This window comes from Corythoichthys intestinalis, chromosome 20 (assembly GCF_030265065.1).
Source record: "Corythoichthys intestinalis isolate RoL2023-P3 chromosome 20, ASM3026506v1, whole genome shotgun sequence".
Lineage (NCBI taxonomy): Eukaryota > Metazoa > Chordata > Actinopteri > Syngnathiformes > Syngnathidae > Corythoichthys > Corythoichthys intestinalis.
The window spans coordinates 689,895-706,614 of NC_080414.1; the positions used below are offsets into that span (position 1 = coordinate 689,895).

The window sequence follows — 16,720 nt, forward strand, 5'->3', positions numbered from 1 at the left end:
CAACAATGTGGATCGATGTACTCACTCCATAACTCTTTCCCTGCTATTGACGGCAGTAGACGTCCAATTTATTTGAACTTTGAGAGGGCGTTTATATTATTATTATTGTTATTATTATTATGGCGATAGAAGTTCTAATTCTAATGTTTGATTTGACGTCACGCGCACGAACCGCGTAACCTCGCGATACCTGCCCCCCTCTCGTTCTCTCTCTCCGTGTGGCGTTCAGGGGCAATCAAGCGTCCTGGGTGGATGTCGGTGTCGGTGTTGATTCGGGCTGGCGGCCCATTGAGAGTACAGCACGCGCGCGCGCGGACCTCCGAACAACTTGTCGTGCACTCCTCTCGTCTTTTTCCTGGCTTTTCGCCCTTTTCTTGCCTGGCGCGTGCACGAGAGCAACAGCTGGCGCCCGCCCGCGCTCGCGCGCGCGGACCAGGACTTTTTCATTTTTATTTATTTTATTTTATTTTTTTAAATAGAGGCTTGTCCGTGGACACTTGTCATCTCGTCGCCCGTGGCTGGAAATGACGACGCGTGCGCGCGCGGCGCGATGTGAAGACGACGACGTGCAGACTTTTGACACGTGAGTAGAACTTTTGCCGAGTTTGTTTGTTTTCTGGCGTTTGATTGAAAGTCGGCATTTGAGAGGCCGCCGTGCACGGGGACCACTTTGCCTCCTGGGGGGCCCGCACGCGTTTCCTGTGTTCCTATGCGACCTGGCCGAACGCACGCACGCACGCACGCACGCACTCTTTCTTTCTTTCCATTCATTAACATGAGATGACAACTCGCGTTTTTAGCATCGTTCTTTACGCACCGCGACTTTTCCCCTTCCTTCCGAAGTCATCATGTTATATTTCGCTTTATTTGTCAACACGCAACCCGATTAACATGAAAATAATTCAATCATGAGTTGCGCTCATCCAACATGATGTAAGCGCTGTAAAAGCAAATGGCAACTAACAAAACGATCGTATGAATCTGTCTATCAGTAGCTTGACGATTGTTTAAAACGGTCCGTTTGAAAATATTAGACGGTAAATCTCAGACTCTTGTCATCCTGCCCGAAAGCTTTCAAAATAAGACGTGTGCGAGCACCTGCTTTTACTTTGGAAAATCAACTGAATTGTCTTTTTTGTGTGTTTCTTTTAAACGTGTATATGTTTTTTTGTTTTTACCAAGCCCAATTCCTGACAAATGTCAATTCGATCGTCATCCATTTAGGCATATGTTTTCGGAACTATCAATTTGACATCATGTCCAATGTGTTGTTTTTTTCTCCCCCAACCAAATTTATGGATTCATCACAGACTAATTTACTGATAGATGTTAGTGTCAGCCCTAATCATTGACTGTAGATGACACTTTCTACTACTGTTGTCAAGATAATAACATTTTCAACTCTGTATCAGCACTCAAAAAACTTTACCGATGCTAAATTAAAAAATATATATATAAACACGGAAAGATGAAGAAAATGTATACATAGAATATTAAATAGTTATTTTTTTAAATAATGATTGCCTTATTATTGCACTTTCTATGACTGTTGTCAAGATAGTAAATTTCCAACTGCTACTAATACTTGATAGCATTTTCGATACTACATTCCAAAGAAAAAGGCCAAAATGAAATGTCATTTTTGAACTCTTTCAGTGACATTTGACGATGAAAGACGTCCAATTGTCCAATCATCCTTCTGCCGGCAATTGAAATGTGTCCATTGCTAGTAGACGTCCACTCCGTCTGAAGCGGGAGGGTGTCATTGGCTTGCAGCTCTCCTGCTGCTAAAAGATTGGGCGTCTAGTGCCGTAGATGGCAGCCAAGGAGTTGATAAAGATAACATTTGTTCCTCAATATTTCATATACTGTATATCTACAATTTTATTTTTCTTTTAGGATTTGCTAATTATAAGCAGTATTTTTCAATTAGATTTTCTATATTCAGTTTTATGTACTTATGTATTCCTGCAATGCTTTATGTATATTTGTTAATTGAGCAGTTAAGTTTTTTATTTGTTTGTTTTTCTCCAAACGGCGGTTGCAAAAGTAAAAAAAAAAAAAAAAAAGCCGTCCGTCCACGCTGACTTTGCTGGAGTTAATTAGCTCCCGACTGTTTGTAGCCGCGTCAGCCATCTTTCCACGGCGGGATTACAAAAATTGTCCCGACGGAAAATCGATCAAACTGATGAACGGCCCGGCCCTTTGTCTTAGTCGTCGTGGTTTTTCCCTTTCTTTCATTTTTCATCTTTCTGCATTGGTTGGCCAAAAAAACAACAAGGTGCCAACGCAACACTGAGTGAGCAGAACCGACATTCAAAAAAGGTGTTTCAAGAATGTCATATTTCATGTAGAAAATGATTTTGGCACTCAAATCTGGCTGCTTTTTTCATGTTTTTTGAATACAATTACCTCATTATTCCACTGCATCAGGGAACGTCCTCTCATTTCAGCAATTCTGCTTAATGGTTGGCTTTCTAGCGCCACGTGAGCTAGCTACCACATGTTGACGGCAACTACGGACAGTGTGCTAGCAGGAATCTGGAACTCATTCTGGGTGTGACATCATCTTCAGTTTTTTTCTTAGTGGGCGGGGACAAAGCAGCTGAGAAACGAAAACTCATTAGCAGGCATAAAAATGACTCACCTTTTGGCGAAATTCGCCGTTTTGAAGTCAAAAAGAGCGACCTACCTGAACTGTGTAGATCCAAGGAGAAAATCTGTGAGGAGTGCGGGAGATTTTTTTGGTATGCAAGCAAGGAAAGCGGCACAAAGACAAAAAAGTGCGCCAGAGTGGCCAAAACATTGACTTATTTCTACGAAACAAAGGAGGGTACACCGTTGTGTCCCGTCTCTTCAACGCCAAGCTTGGCTGCACGTCGGCCGTGAATGAACACCTGAAGCGCCGTCACCAAGTTGTAATTTTGGGAGATGACAAGAGATAATTACAAGCTAGCAGATCGTGAGTTAATCTAACTAACTAATAACATGTTTTATTAAGGTTGCTAAGCCTGTCGCGATATGCAATGAGTCCATTTATCGCACGGTAAATTAAAATGAGGGCGGTCATTTTCACAGCTGCATTTTTTTCGCTGCACGCGTGTGCATGCATTGGTGCGTGCTGATAGCATTTGAGACTCCAGTTCCTTTCACAGATGTTTTTTGGTCATCAACACGCGTAGAATTAAAGTTCAGACGTACAAAATAAGGAAACACATCTATATTCAACACTGTAAACGTTAGCATTGCCACATTAAGGCTAATTGGGAAAAACAACCTAATTTAGCCTGCTATAAAACATTGGCAATCTTCTCCAAAATGCAAACTTGCGGTTAAAGGGTGACACTTCAAACATGAAAAATAGGAGTGCTTTTTTGTAACCGATACCGATATTGATAACTTCCTGCTCCTCAAGGCCGATACCGATACGATAACCGATAATATATATATATATATATAATTTTAAAAATGTATATTCACATGGGTTTTTGAACATGTGTAGGCCAAAAATAGTAGTGGTGGATTCAGCATAGACTTGCCTTTGACCTAACCAGAATTTTCATGATGAAACAAACATTATTATAATGAACAAAACAAAGACAAGAACGGGATCTGTTCTTTTTATATAAATATATATATATAGAATATATACTTGTATATATTATGTAAGTGTATATATATATTAGATATATAAAATTAGTGCTGCAACGATTAATCGATTAACTCGAGTATTCGATTAGAAAAAAAGATTCGAATTGAATTTTGCTGCCTCGAGTATTCGTTTAATTAAAGTAGGGTTTTATGGTTTATTTTGAAAGTGTTTGCATTGAGTTTTATTGATTTGGGTGGCTACACTGTCCTTTAGTCTGCCTCACTTCACGTGGCTGAATCCAGCTGGTCAATGTTAAGACCAACATAAGCGAAGTTTTTGTTTGAGCTAATGTTTTCTAATGCATTCGTAATTTAGTTTACAGGTACAGTATATTCAGCCATTTTCTGTGGCAATATGTGTCCGAACCATTTGTCAAGAGCATTGCGTTAAAAAAAAAAAAAAAAAAGTTAGCGTCTTACAGCATTTAAGCTAGCAGACTTTTGCTGTGTAAGTTAGCCAATTGTTCTTTTACTGTACATAAATCCTTATTTATTTATTTTTTTTATAACGTTTGAGGCTCAGCTCGGGTATTTTAATTTTCATGTTCCTTATCCGATTACTCGATTATTCGAATAACTAGTTCATCGATTAATCGACTACTTAAATAATCGATAGCTGCAGCCCTATATAAAATATATATATATTGTATATAATATATATATTTTATATATTAATATATATATTTAAAATAAAAACAAAAAAGGAAAAAAAAATCTATTATTGACACCACATGCAATGACGAAAAGCGCTTTTTTTGCGGAGTGTAAAGCTTGCGGTTAGGGGTTTAGCGAACGTACTTCCGGTGAACATTTAAAAAACATAAAAGCAAGTCACGTTCGCCATGTAAATAAGAATATCTGGAGTTCCCGCATACCACATACTTCAGAATTCAAGGATTTTTATACTAAGAATAGCTTTAAAATCACAGCTTTTATGAAAAATCTGACTGGCAATGATTAATGATCATACTACTATTAGATTTAGTAGTATACTATAATACTAATGCTATTTCTTCAAGAATAGTTTTGAATCATGTTGGAAAGGCAAAGTCAGTGTTCTGAATCTGTTTACATTCCATTCTTTTGCACTAGTTAATGCTATCAGTGTTTATTTTTGATTTATTGTTATTTACGTGTTTATTTGTACTTTAATAAAAAATGTAAGTGTTTCAAAATGTTTTTTTGTGAATTCATAAGCGTCATCAAAAATTTCATTGCTAAATTAGTAAAAAGTGGGGTGAGGGGGGGGTTTGGGGTGAGATTTGTCGACTAATCGTAAAAATAGTCGGCTGACTAATCGGGAGGAAATTAGCCGTTTGGGACAGCCCCAGTTGAACATATTTCCTCCACACCCATCTCACCTTTTTAGCCCCTGACCCATTTGTCACTTTTTTTGGATGGCCTTGTGTCCAAAATATGCTTGGTTATCATTTAAAAGTCCCTTGCTGTTGTATTTCACTTTTTTATTTGTGATGACAGCGGGCAATGTCGGGGGGTCAGACCGCGACCTTGAGCGCGTAAGGTCGTGTCCCGGCTCGGCGACCGCCGCGCCAACATTGTGGCGCTTGTCAACACGAGGCGACCGCGACTGGTGGTCCAGGCGCGCGACGGCAGGCCTGACCTTTTCACCGACACAGGTCGTCGTTAGACGGACGAGGAAGCGCCCTCGGCTTTTTTTGCGCGCGTGCGCGTTGAATTATGAAACCCGAGAACAGCTGCCGGCTTCGCCTTTGCATTCGACGATCAAAAGCGGAGCAGCTGAGCGACGTTTTGACCGACGGGGATGGACGTCCAATCCGCTCTGACCGGGAGGAAAGGATCGCGTTTCGCTGACGGCGACGGACGCGCGGTCCCTTTGGAATGGGAAGGGCTGGCACGCGTTGGCCCACCCCGGTACAAAGGGATTGGACGTCCGTCGCTGTCATGGCAGCCAATGAGTTAAGAGTGACAAAAATGACGTAATGCTAAAACTTGTTGTCGTGGTGGACTCTGGGATTGTTGATGTCTGTGTAAGTCATTGATTGGTATACTTGTGTGCGTGTTCAATTGAGTGTTTTGTGGTTGGTTATGTGTGTACATGAGTGCTTAAATGTTGAAGAAATCTGACCTCTTAGCCAGACTGCCCGAATCTCGCCAGCCGAAACGCCGGAGTCACGCTGGCGCAGCTCCAGCGACCCGGGCCGGCGAGACTCCCGCAACCCGGCGAAAAGGCTGCGCGTTCACCTTAGTGTTAACCCCTTGTACTGACTCCAAGCTGGAAAAAGGCTTAGAAGCACAAGTTGACAATTTATTCAAGTCGACAGTGATCATACAGCACAGAGAGACCCAGGCGAGGATCCAAGGTCACCATATCACAAGTCAACAAAAGGTTCCTGAGAAAAAAAATGGCAACGCTTACTTAACCATTGTCTTTTGAAGGCTGTCGCGAGCCGGGCTGCGGGCAGGAAGAAGGTTGTGTTTAGGATTATTGTCTGTCTGTGGATTGGACGGGAGGATTTACTGTTGTCCAGGCAACGAGGTTGTGGATTTTGCCACCTCGGCATCAAAGGGGCTCTTGGAGTCTTATCAGTCGTGTTATCAGTTGGATTTCGGGCGTTCTCCGGTATTCCTTGTGTTGTGACAGGGCGTTCCGTCATTTGTTCTGGACAGTCTTGGATTTATTTTATATTGGGTATGTTAGAGTAATACAAACAGTCAAACAGTAAACACGAGAAAAGATACTATTGCCTGATTGATTATATTAAGTGTGTCAGAGTAATACAAACAGTCGATCGGTAAATACGAGAAAAAAATACTCTTCCCTTCAGTGTGTACTATATTATTACTGTATTATATCTAGGTTTTTTTGTATGTGGTTGCATGTTTTCGGAATGGAAATAGAATTTTTATTCAATGGTTTTGTCTGTTTGTGTGAGCGTAGCTGTCTATGTTTGTTGTTTTTGTGTATGGTTTCTTTTATTCACATGAATGTGTGTTTTTGCTTAGGTGGATGGGTGCACATGTGTTTTAAATGTATCGGTTTTTTTTTGTGTAGCTGTGTAATTTGCAGTTTGTGTGAGTGTAGGTGACTTAGAAGGCGGGGCTTCATTCTTTTGTGCTTCGATTGGTGAGGAAAACCAATGAAAATGTCAAGTTGTCTTTCATTGTTGCTTCCAACATCGTGATGGATGATTCCATCGCACGTGAACACACAGTGTACACGGCGTGTCAGATGTTGTCACGTGACCTAAGCATCACTCAAGTCGATCTGTAGACATTAGCAATTAGCTCGGCGGCGGTGTTTATGTTTAGCACGTGGCTAAAAGTAGCTTGACCGGGTCCACCGACGACGATAAGGCCGTCGAATCGCATCAACTCACTAAACGTCACGTGGATTTCAAGGGGGAAAAAAAAAGTCATCGAATCAAATACGGCCGACTTAAGCTGACCCCGACCGTTTAAAGGGCCGGCGCACGCGCGCGGCGCTCGCTTCGCTTCCGCTGTTACCATAGTAACAGATGCCACTCTCGGGACCCGAGTACGGCGCGCTGATGAACAGGTAGAAGCTCGGTGCCTGTGTGTCACAATACAGTGATTGTGTGATGATTGAGAGGCAAGCCGGGATTTATAACCGGGGCGCCCGTAAAGCTTTCCGTTGGCGCCGATCGACGGCAGTCAGGGCTTCCTTTGGAGCCTTCACATATTACATGTACAATCCACTCGATGACAACTATTTTGATAGTGGATTCCTCGTTTAGAGACGTTCTCTTTGCCTCACTTATCTGATGATGGTAGGTCATTTAACTGACAGGCTTCCATCCACGGCACTGGATTTTTTTTAGGGGTGATTTATTTTTTTAAAAAAATTTGGGGGTGGGGGGGCTAAAAAATTTTGGGCCAAACGTTGGATTTTTTTCTTCATGAGGTAGATTTTCTCGTGGGGTCAAGTTTATTTGTTGTGAAAAATGGCTTAATTCTGAGTGTTGGTTTAAAAAACATAAAAACGGCATTGGGTCAAAATTGTTGGATTTTTGTATGAAAAAACTTCTTTTTTTTTTTTTTTTGTTGAATTTTTTTGTGGGGCGTAAAAATGGTGAAACATTCATTTTGATTTCTTGGTGATGCTAGACGTCGAAGGAATCTGACCCTTTAGCCCGGGGTCTCCAAACAAGGGCCGCTGTGGGTCCTGGTTTTTGTTCCAACCGATGGAGTACCGACAGTTTAACCAATGAAGTTTCTACTAAAACAAGGAGCACCTGACTGCAATCAACTGATTACACTTGTAAGACACCAGATTGGTGCAAAGGTGTCGTCTTGTTTTGTTGGAATGAAATCCTGCGTCCACTGCGGCCCAATGTGGAATAGATTGTAGACCACTGCTTTGGCCAGACGGCCGGAACCGCGCCAGGCTAACCGCTGGACCCGCGCTGGTGCAGCTCCAACGACCCGGGCCGGCAGGAGGCCAACATCCCGGCTAAAAAGGCCTTAGTTTTAACCCTTTATACCGACTCCATTTTGAAAGGTTTAAAGATGGCGCACCGAAAACAAGTTGACAATTTATTCAGATCGACAGCGATCAAACAGCAAGGCGAAACCGAAACAGACTGAGGCGAGGAGGCAAGGTCACCCTATCACACGACAACAAAAGGTTCCCAAGAAAGATCATCACGATTAGTTAAACATTCAGGGGCGGGGCGGGCTGTGGTCAGCAAGAATAGTGTGTTTAGGATTAGTGTCTGTTTGTGGCTTGGACAGGAGGATTCGAGAGTTACTTTTGTCCGGGCAACAAGGGTTGTGGATTTTGCCACCTCACCGTCAAAGGCGCTCTTGGCGTCTTGTCAGTCATGTTATCAGTTGGATAACGGGCATTCTCTGGTGTTCCTTGTGTTGGACAGAGCGTCCCGCCATTTGTCCTGGACTGTCCAGGAGAACAGATTGCGAGAGATGGTGGCACAGACGTGGGTTTGTCAGCATCAATCGTGCTCAGTCAGTTCCATGACGCGCACGTTGGGCTTCCGTGATAAGAAGGCGTCATATATCTCTTATGCCCTATGGCAAATATATTCTGCTTGTTTTCCTTAAACAATGGTATAAGTCCTATTTATTTTATATTTGGTGTGTTAGTGTAAGGGGCAGTTTACATGGCGACTCTGCGACACAAAGACGCAATGACTGAGTAGCGGACTCTCCTCACATGCATATGGTGTCGGCGAAGACTGAAGGCAAAGACGAAAAATTCTGAATCCTGCCTCCAAAGTGGAAGAATCCGATTGCGGGGGGTTGAGGGGGGCTTCCTTGGCGTGCATATCAAAGGCTCCTGCCGTCAGCACTCGTACACATCACATTGGGCGTGCGCAGCAGTGCTACTAAACATTAAAAACAGCAAATATGGCGGAATGTCAGCTTTAATTTATTGTTTTAATAATATTTTTAAATGAAATGTGTTCAACGTTTCAATTTTTGTGCCTTTTTGAACAAAAGAAAAATGACATTGCTTCGAGTGGGCGGGCATATTTTTTCCGGGCTGAGGGAGCTTGGTGGGGTCAAAGTGCATCATTCTCTGTCGCCCTGTAAATCTGCACTGCCCCCTAGGGCCTGGCATGAATACTACATCGTTTTCATCCCGAATTGCGACATTGTTCGAATGGAGACGCAAATGCAAATTTGAAATTTTTCGTATTCTCGTCGAGTCACCATGAAAACGGCCCCTAATTCAAACAGTAAATACAAGAAACGATGCTATCCATTTTGAAGTGGGAGGGATGACTGCATTCATTCGCTACCACCCTTCCACTTCAAACGGACTGGACGTCTACTAGTCTTTTCAATTCACAGTAGAAGGAAGAAATGAAGTCATTCCGCTAACCTCATCATATGGAATATACACACTTTGCGGCGTCAGTACTGGGTGAATTCTTCCCCTAATCCGACACTTTAATGACGCCGTCGCAGCGCGAAAGACTCTTAAAAGCCGACTCGTCAAGAAGGACGGACGGACGGACGGACGGCCCAGTCAGCAAAGCCGCCCCGCTCCGTTCGGCGGGGCCCGACCCGCTTTGGAAAGTGTCACCTCGCGTCCCGCTTAACCGGCTCGCCGTCACGCGGCTTTTCTTCGCTCGCCTTTGAAACCTTTTCTTTGCGACGCCTTTTCTTAAGATCGTTATAAAAGGATAACTGTTAGTTTCACGGTTTGGGTGATGATCTTTCTTCTGCCAAAAATGTACTCTAGTAACAGTAACGTCACATGAAAATAATATGACTCAAGTAAAAGTAGTCATCCCAAAAAGTGACTCGGGTGTAAGACTATTCTGTGAAAAGATTACTCAAGTTATGTTAAATCTGTGCTGTCAAGTCATGTTGACTCTGCACTTTTTTACGGGCAGCTTCTGAATGCAAGCTTAGGTGTGGTCATGTGATTATTGTTGTGATGTCTCCTTGGTAAAAATGGGTATAGCCAGAATATAGTCTACAGTGATCCCTCGCTACTTTGCGCCCTCAGTTTTGCAGGTTTATTTTCTAAACTAAATAAATAAATGCAGTATTTTATTGTGCTGTCCTGAACCAATCACGTAGTCTCTCACTCTCGCTCCTGTGCTTTTATTGGTCAGGCAGTGCACTGGAGTTGCTTATTAAAGTAAACGATGATTGACTGACAGTTAAGGTTTGATCTTGCCAGAGACGCTTGTACGCCAAAACTTCAAAGCGCCGCATGCATCAACATCGTTCAACTTGTTTAACAGTTGCTGTGGCAACTCATTGTGTGTAAGTGAGCAGCTTGAGCGCATTTGAGTGGACTCACTCAATGAAGCATTTCATTATATGGGGCTTTGCTATAGAAAAGGCTCATATAGTAAAATTCTCATTTTTGAATGGCATTTCCTCGGTGCGCCGCACAGCCTGAACCGATTGGCACCGTTCGAATATCGAAACGACAGGAATTTTCGTGCGACGTAGGGAATTTTTAAATGACCCAGAAAAATTTTTCCGTTGCGTATGTCCATTCTATTGATGCCAATGTACCCGGATTCCACTGATGCATATGGAAGTCGATGCCATTGACGGCCACGGACGTCCAAATTTCCCATTCATTTCCAGAGACATTTACTTTAATGCCACTGACGGCCATGTTTGTCAATGCTATTGATGCCAATGTACTTGGATTCCATTGATGCATATGTATGTCGATGTCACTGACGGCCAGTTTTCTCCAAATTTCCCATTTATTTTCAAAGGCAGAAAAGCAGTGTCCCCAAATAAACTGAAAATGACCAGATATTAATAGAACATGTCCCCCAAATGTCGCCGATTCCATTGACGCATGTGGAAGTCGATGCCATTGACGCCCATGGACGTCCAAATTTCCCATCCATTTATCAACGGTACCTGTCCACATAATGTCCTGAAATCAACAGGAAATGATCATGATGTTGTCCCCGGAATGTCCCCAAATCAATCTCAGCGGGGCTAAGATCTGTATCCCCGCACAGCAAAGCCCCATGGTAAACAAGAACTTTTTTTTTTTTTTCTAACTTTTATTGGATTGGGCGTCCTTTTTCCTTGTTTGAAAATAATTCTGTGGGATAGTAACATTTTAAAAACTTCTCATAATTATTACATTTGAAGTGCTTAAAAAACATTTATTTAAAAAAAAATATATAGCTATATACATTTTTTTCTTAAATTATTCTTTGTGCAAAACATTATATATATATATATTTTATATGTGTTTCTTTTCAATGGAGTTCACAAATCTGCTCAAACAAAAGTCAATGGTGTGGTAAAAAGTGCATTTTTCTCAAAGTCAATGTAACGGAGTCAAGTCAACCTGTGCTCTATAGGTATATCGTGGATTTGTTTCACGATTGGCCGATATACGTATTGTTATGTTCACTGTTTGTTTATTGTGAGTTGAAAGAATCTGACATTCTAGCCAGACCACCGGAATTGCGCCAGCCGAACAATCGGACTCGCGCTGGCACAGCGCCAACGACCCGGGCCGGCGAGAGACCAACAATCCGGCCAGAAGGCCAAACTCCACGCGTTCACCTGAGTTTGAACCCTTTGTACTGACTCCATTTTGGAAGGTTTAAAGAAGGCTCACCGAGAACAAGTTGACAATTTATTCAGGTCGACAGCGATCAAAACAGCAAGGCGATAAGAAACATTCAGGCGGGGAGGCAAACTCGTTCCAAGGTCACCATATCACAGGTCAACCAACGGTTCTCGAGAAAAATGACCACGATTAGTTAAACATTGTCTTTTGAAGGCTCTTGCGGGCCGGCCTGTGGGCAGAAGAAGGTTGTGTTTAGGATTATTGTCTGTTTGTGGATTGGACGGGAGGATTCAGGAGTTACTGTTGTCCGGGCAACGAGGGTTGTGGATTTTGCCTTCCCAGCGTCAAATGGTCCCTTGGAGTCTTGTCAGTCGTGTTATCAGTTGGATATCGGGCGTTCTCCGGTCTTCCTTGTGTTGGGACAGAGTGTCCCACCATTTTTTCTGGACTGTCCGGGAGAACTGATTGCAAGAGTTGGTGTGTCAATCTTGCTCAGTCAGTTGTATGACACGTGTGCTGGGCTTCCGTGATAAGAAGGCGTCATATATCTCTTATGCCCTATATTCTGCTTGTTTTCCTTAAACTATGGCACAAGTGCTATTTATTTTATATTTGGGTGTGTTAGAGTAATACAAACAGTAAATACAAGAAACGATACTATTCCCTGATTGATTATATTAAGTGTGTTAGAATCATGCAAACTGTTAGACGGTGCCTAAGAGAAAAGGTACTCTCTCCTTCAGAATTTACACCACCTTGTGGCCAGTGTTACAAAAAGCGCGTACATTTATGAGTGTTTCAATTGCCTTACATCATCAAAAAGAATATCTGCTTACAAAATCATCGGCAGTATTTTATTTTTTCTAGATAGGCACAGGCCTTTGTTTCGGTCGACCTATAGGGAAAAAACGACAACGGGTTTCACCTGAATCGGGTTCCAATGAATGGGCCCGTAACGAGATGGAAAACGCCGGAATCGCACGCGCCTCCGCCGACTCGTCGTATTGACTTTTTTCCTTTCTCATGTGGCAAGCGACGGTGACATGCGTGAAGGACGAGCGACCTGACGAGTCCTGACAGGAAGTGGCCGGCCTGACATGGCCGCCCCTCATCAAAATAAATCATCGGCGCTAAAGCGTTTTAACGCGTCAGCTCGAGATTGAGTGCGTCCCGCTCGCACTTAATGTCGCGCTGACCCCAAAATCCCAAGAGCGCCGACCGGCCGGACGGCATTACTCAACCGCGCCCGGTCCGTCGATTGAGTTCTGCGAGAGCGTCGAAGGAGTGTGTTTCGGCACCGCGGACGGCGAGAGACGTCCGATCGGTTGGGACCGGACGATAGCATTCCCCACCAAATGATTTAAATGGTGACGACGAACAGTCGGCGTTGGCGGCGAGCCAGACACTTGCCGGCTCGTTTTCCAGGGAGCGTTTTGGCCTGCTTTCCGGCGCTAACGAGGGCTTACGGGTGACGACCGCCGGCGTAGGGCGTACGTGTCGCCAAATCAAAATATCCGTTTGGCCGCGGGAGCCGGCTTCAGATTCCTGGATGATGATGCTCAGGAATGAACCTTGACAACATTGAATTCACATTTTCAATTTTTTTTCAAATGAGAAGTTGTTTTCTATTTAAAGATATTTCAATTGCCATTTTAAATTTTGTTGCCTTTTTTATTTTGAATGACAAAAAATGCCAACAAACATCCGAGCTAAAAACAAGAAAAAGTCAAAGGTGCGGATTGATGACGGACGCTCGCTCGCTCGTCGTCCTTGTGCGTGGTGAGCGCTTCATGAGTCGAGCGGTTCAAGAGCAGCGCAAACGTCACTCCTCACTCCCGCTTTTTGTCATCCGTCAGTCTGCTAGCCCTCAGAAAACTTTGGACGCCACATCTCCGTTTTTTGTTTTTTAATCATGGTGAAAAATAAAACAATTAAAAATGGAACACAAAAACAGACCTATAGTGTGGTTATGGTCCGTAGTAAGACTGAAAAAACCAAAATGCACTAAAATCAACAGGAAACGTAGCAGAGTGACCTAAAATGATTACATTGATCCCTTGTTTTTTTGCAAGTAGTCTCCCTCTCCCTCCAGCTTCTCTTTGTTGGTCAGGCGGTGCACTGGAGTTGCTTATTAAAGTTAATGATGATTGACAGACGTTAAAAGTTTGATCTTGCCAGAGAAGCGACTTTAAAGCACCGCATGCGTCAGTCATCGTTTAACTTGTTAAACAGTTGCTGTGGTAACTCACTGTATGTAAGTGAGCAGCTTGAGCGGATTTGAGTAGACTCACTCAGTGAAGCATTTAATAAAGCCAAGCATTTTTCTGCTTTATTCTTGTTTAGAAATAATTAGGTGGGACAGTAGCGTGTTTAAAACTTGTCATGATTATTACATTTGAACTGCTTAAAAACCATATATAAATAATCAGCTTCAGCCCCCCTAAAATATTTTCCAGCCCTGTTTAATAATAATGTTTTAATCATTTTGTGTTTTATTAAAAAAATAAAAAGAATTGTTGACATATTCACAATGAAGTTTCCAGGATATTAGTTTAAATCAATAATCATATAACCTTTCATTTTTAACTTTAATATGATCATAAATCTGTCAGTTTCCCCTCACTTCATTGAGTAAGGTAGTGAGCCCCTTCGGTGCGTAATTATCCAATCCATTCCATTTGTTTATATAGAGAACGCCCACATCACTTAAAATCCACTCCGCGTTTTTCCTGTGACTTTGCTCGAAGTCAGTACTGGGCCAGCGTTTGAGCATAACAGTGTTTTTGTTTGTTTTTTTCAGTAGTGACTGAATCTAGTTAATTACTTTTCCCATCTTAGCAGCAGCGTTACTGAGCATGTGAATGGGCGTGTTTCTACAATTTGTCTGACTGAAAGGGGAGTCGTCTGATTTTGACAGCTGTCTGGATAGAGCAGACCTTGAATAGATGAAGGATGGAAAGTGAGTATTTATCACTGCTGGTAGTAACCGTTAGCTCCAACTAACAGCAGAAAGTACCACGTAATAGTGGGGGGAGGTCGGGGGTCCCCTCTTGCCATCCCTGAAGTCCGGTTGATGGGTGCGCGGTGGCTCGGGGGACCACCCTGGATCCTGGGGGGGGGGAGGGGCGATGGCTCCTTTGATGGGCTGCAGGAGGAGGGACGGGCTTCACTGAACCCCCGCCCTCCCTCCCCGGGCTGGCTGGGGGTCGTGGCCCTGGGTTGGCGCCCGTGTGGGGTCTCCGCTCCTCTGCGTGGCTGTCGCGCGCTTGATGGGGCTCGCGTGCGGCAGGACGTGATAGGGCGCGCTCGGGTGGGGGGTCCCGGTGCCGGGAGTAGCGGTGGGGCGGCGTAGGGTCGGTCACCAACGGGTTTACACTCACAAGGGATTCACACGATAACTGTGTTACAGATCACAGAGCTGATTTGTGTACACTCTACCTCTTTCAACCACTTGGCTTATAGACTCCCCCGTTCCCCTCTTTCCCTGGTCAACAGGCCCCCCACATGGTTTCAACTGGAAATACATCTAGCTGACGATAGCACCAACATATAATTAGTTAGTGTAGACGTTCAATGTGTTTCTTGTTGTTGCTTTTTTTTCTTTTCTTGTGTTTTTTTTTTCTGTTCCCCCATAACCCCTTCCTGTTCGCTGCTTTGTCATAATAAACGAGGTATGTTAAATGATCACAATGGGAGTGTGCCATACTCTCAATGTGAAACATTAAAACTGTTAGACCAACCGGGCTCTTAGACTTCCATTCTCCGTGTCCAACAGCTGTACAGCGCAGGTTTTAAAAGGAAAAAAAAAAAAAAAAAAAGAAAAGAAAGTACCACGTAATTAATAAACCAACCGCTCTGTGTTTGACAAATAAAAACCAGGCTTGCCCACTACGGACAATCTCTGCGCACGTCTTACCTGTGTTGTTTTGCGGTCAAGAGTTACGTACATCCCAGCTCTAAAATAACGCTGCTACTTAGCTGCTGCTAGCTGGTTCCTTTAAAATGCATTGTGAAGGTTGTCTTTAGAGTCAAGTGTGCACTATTTTTACCACTATCTTTGGGGTGACTTCCTTCTGGAGTATTAGCTGTGTTTCTCACATTACGTATAAATGAGTACAGGAGCTGAGCTCATTCACATTTGATTATCATCAGTGAATAGGCAAAATAATACACTAATAATAATCATTCCACCACCTTAATTGACCTGTAGGAGTTGGAGCAGAGACCAATTTGCCACCCTTAAAACAGACGGCATTCTTTGAGGCTTCCATCAAGCAAGTAGCTTGCAATTATAGCCATGTGTACCTGTTGTTCTACTGTATTAACAATAGACTGAAACAACAACAACAATAATAATGAATAAATTATCAGTCTTGTTAGCTGTTTGTGAAGTCTTGTGCTTGTACGCTACGTTCACTTCCATCCCTGTCATCTCATGGGGGCTAAGCCTCCCCGTTCTTAAAGCCTAGTGACGGCCCTGGTCATCATTAACCACGAAAAACCAGGGATCTCTGTATTTATTCATATTTAACAGCATTGGAAAGCGATAGATACAAGACGTGCAAAACAACAACAACAAAAACATATGTGTATTTTATTTTCAAAGGTCTCGTACATTGTGAAGCCGACACACAAATGAGCGTAAGGTACAATGAACCCGGAAACTACGGTGTCCGTCGAGGGGCAAAACACACTCGTTGGCTATATCTCTAATTGATTTAAAACTCGCCATCGGTGTATTTCAATCACTACCTTACGTAGTTAAAGACACTGTGGAAGAACAGCAGGGAGCCCGATGTAATGTCACCGCTCGGAGACGTCAACAATGGTGAGCTACTAGTTTATTTTTTTGATTGGAAAATTTTACAAATTTTATTAAAACGAAAACATTAAGAGGGCTTTTATTATAAAATTCCTATAACTTGTACTAACATTTATCTTTTAAGAACTTTTCCTATCCGTGGATCCCTTTAGCAGAAAGAATGTTAATGCCATCTTGTGGATTTATTGTTATAATAAACACATGCAGTACTTATA

The 16,720-nt window shown here is 43.0% G+C and overlaps 1 protein-coding gene across 2 annotated transcripts in view; it reads left to right on the forward strand.

The window, feature by feature from the left end:
- The first annotated feature begins 290 nt into the window (after positions 1-290).
- The window catches only part of LOC130908576 (sodium channel protein type 4 subunit alpha-like), a 123,882-nt gene continuing 107,452 nt past the window's right edge, over positions 291-16,720 (forward strand). For both annotated transcript variants that reach the window (XM_057824145.1, XM_057824144.1), the window contains exon 1: positions 291-583. The gene's annotated coding sequence lies outside the window, so the exon portion shown is untranslated. The remainder of the gene's footprint in view (positions 584-16,720) is intronic.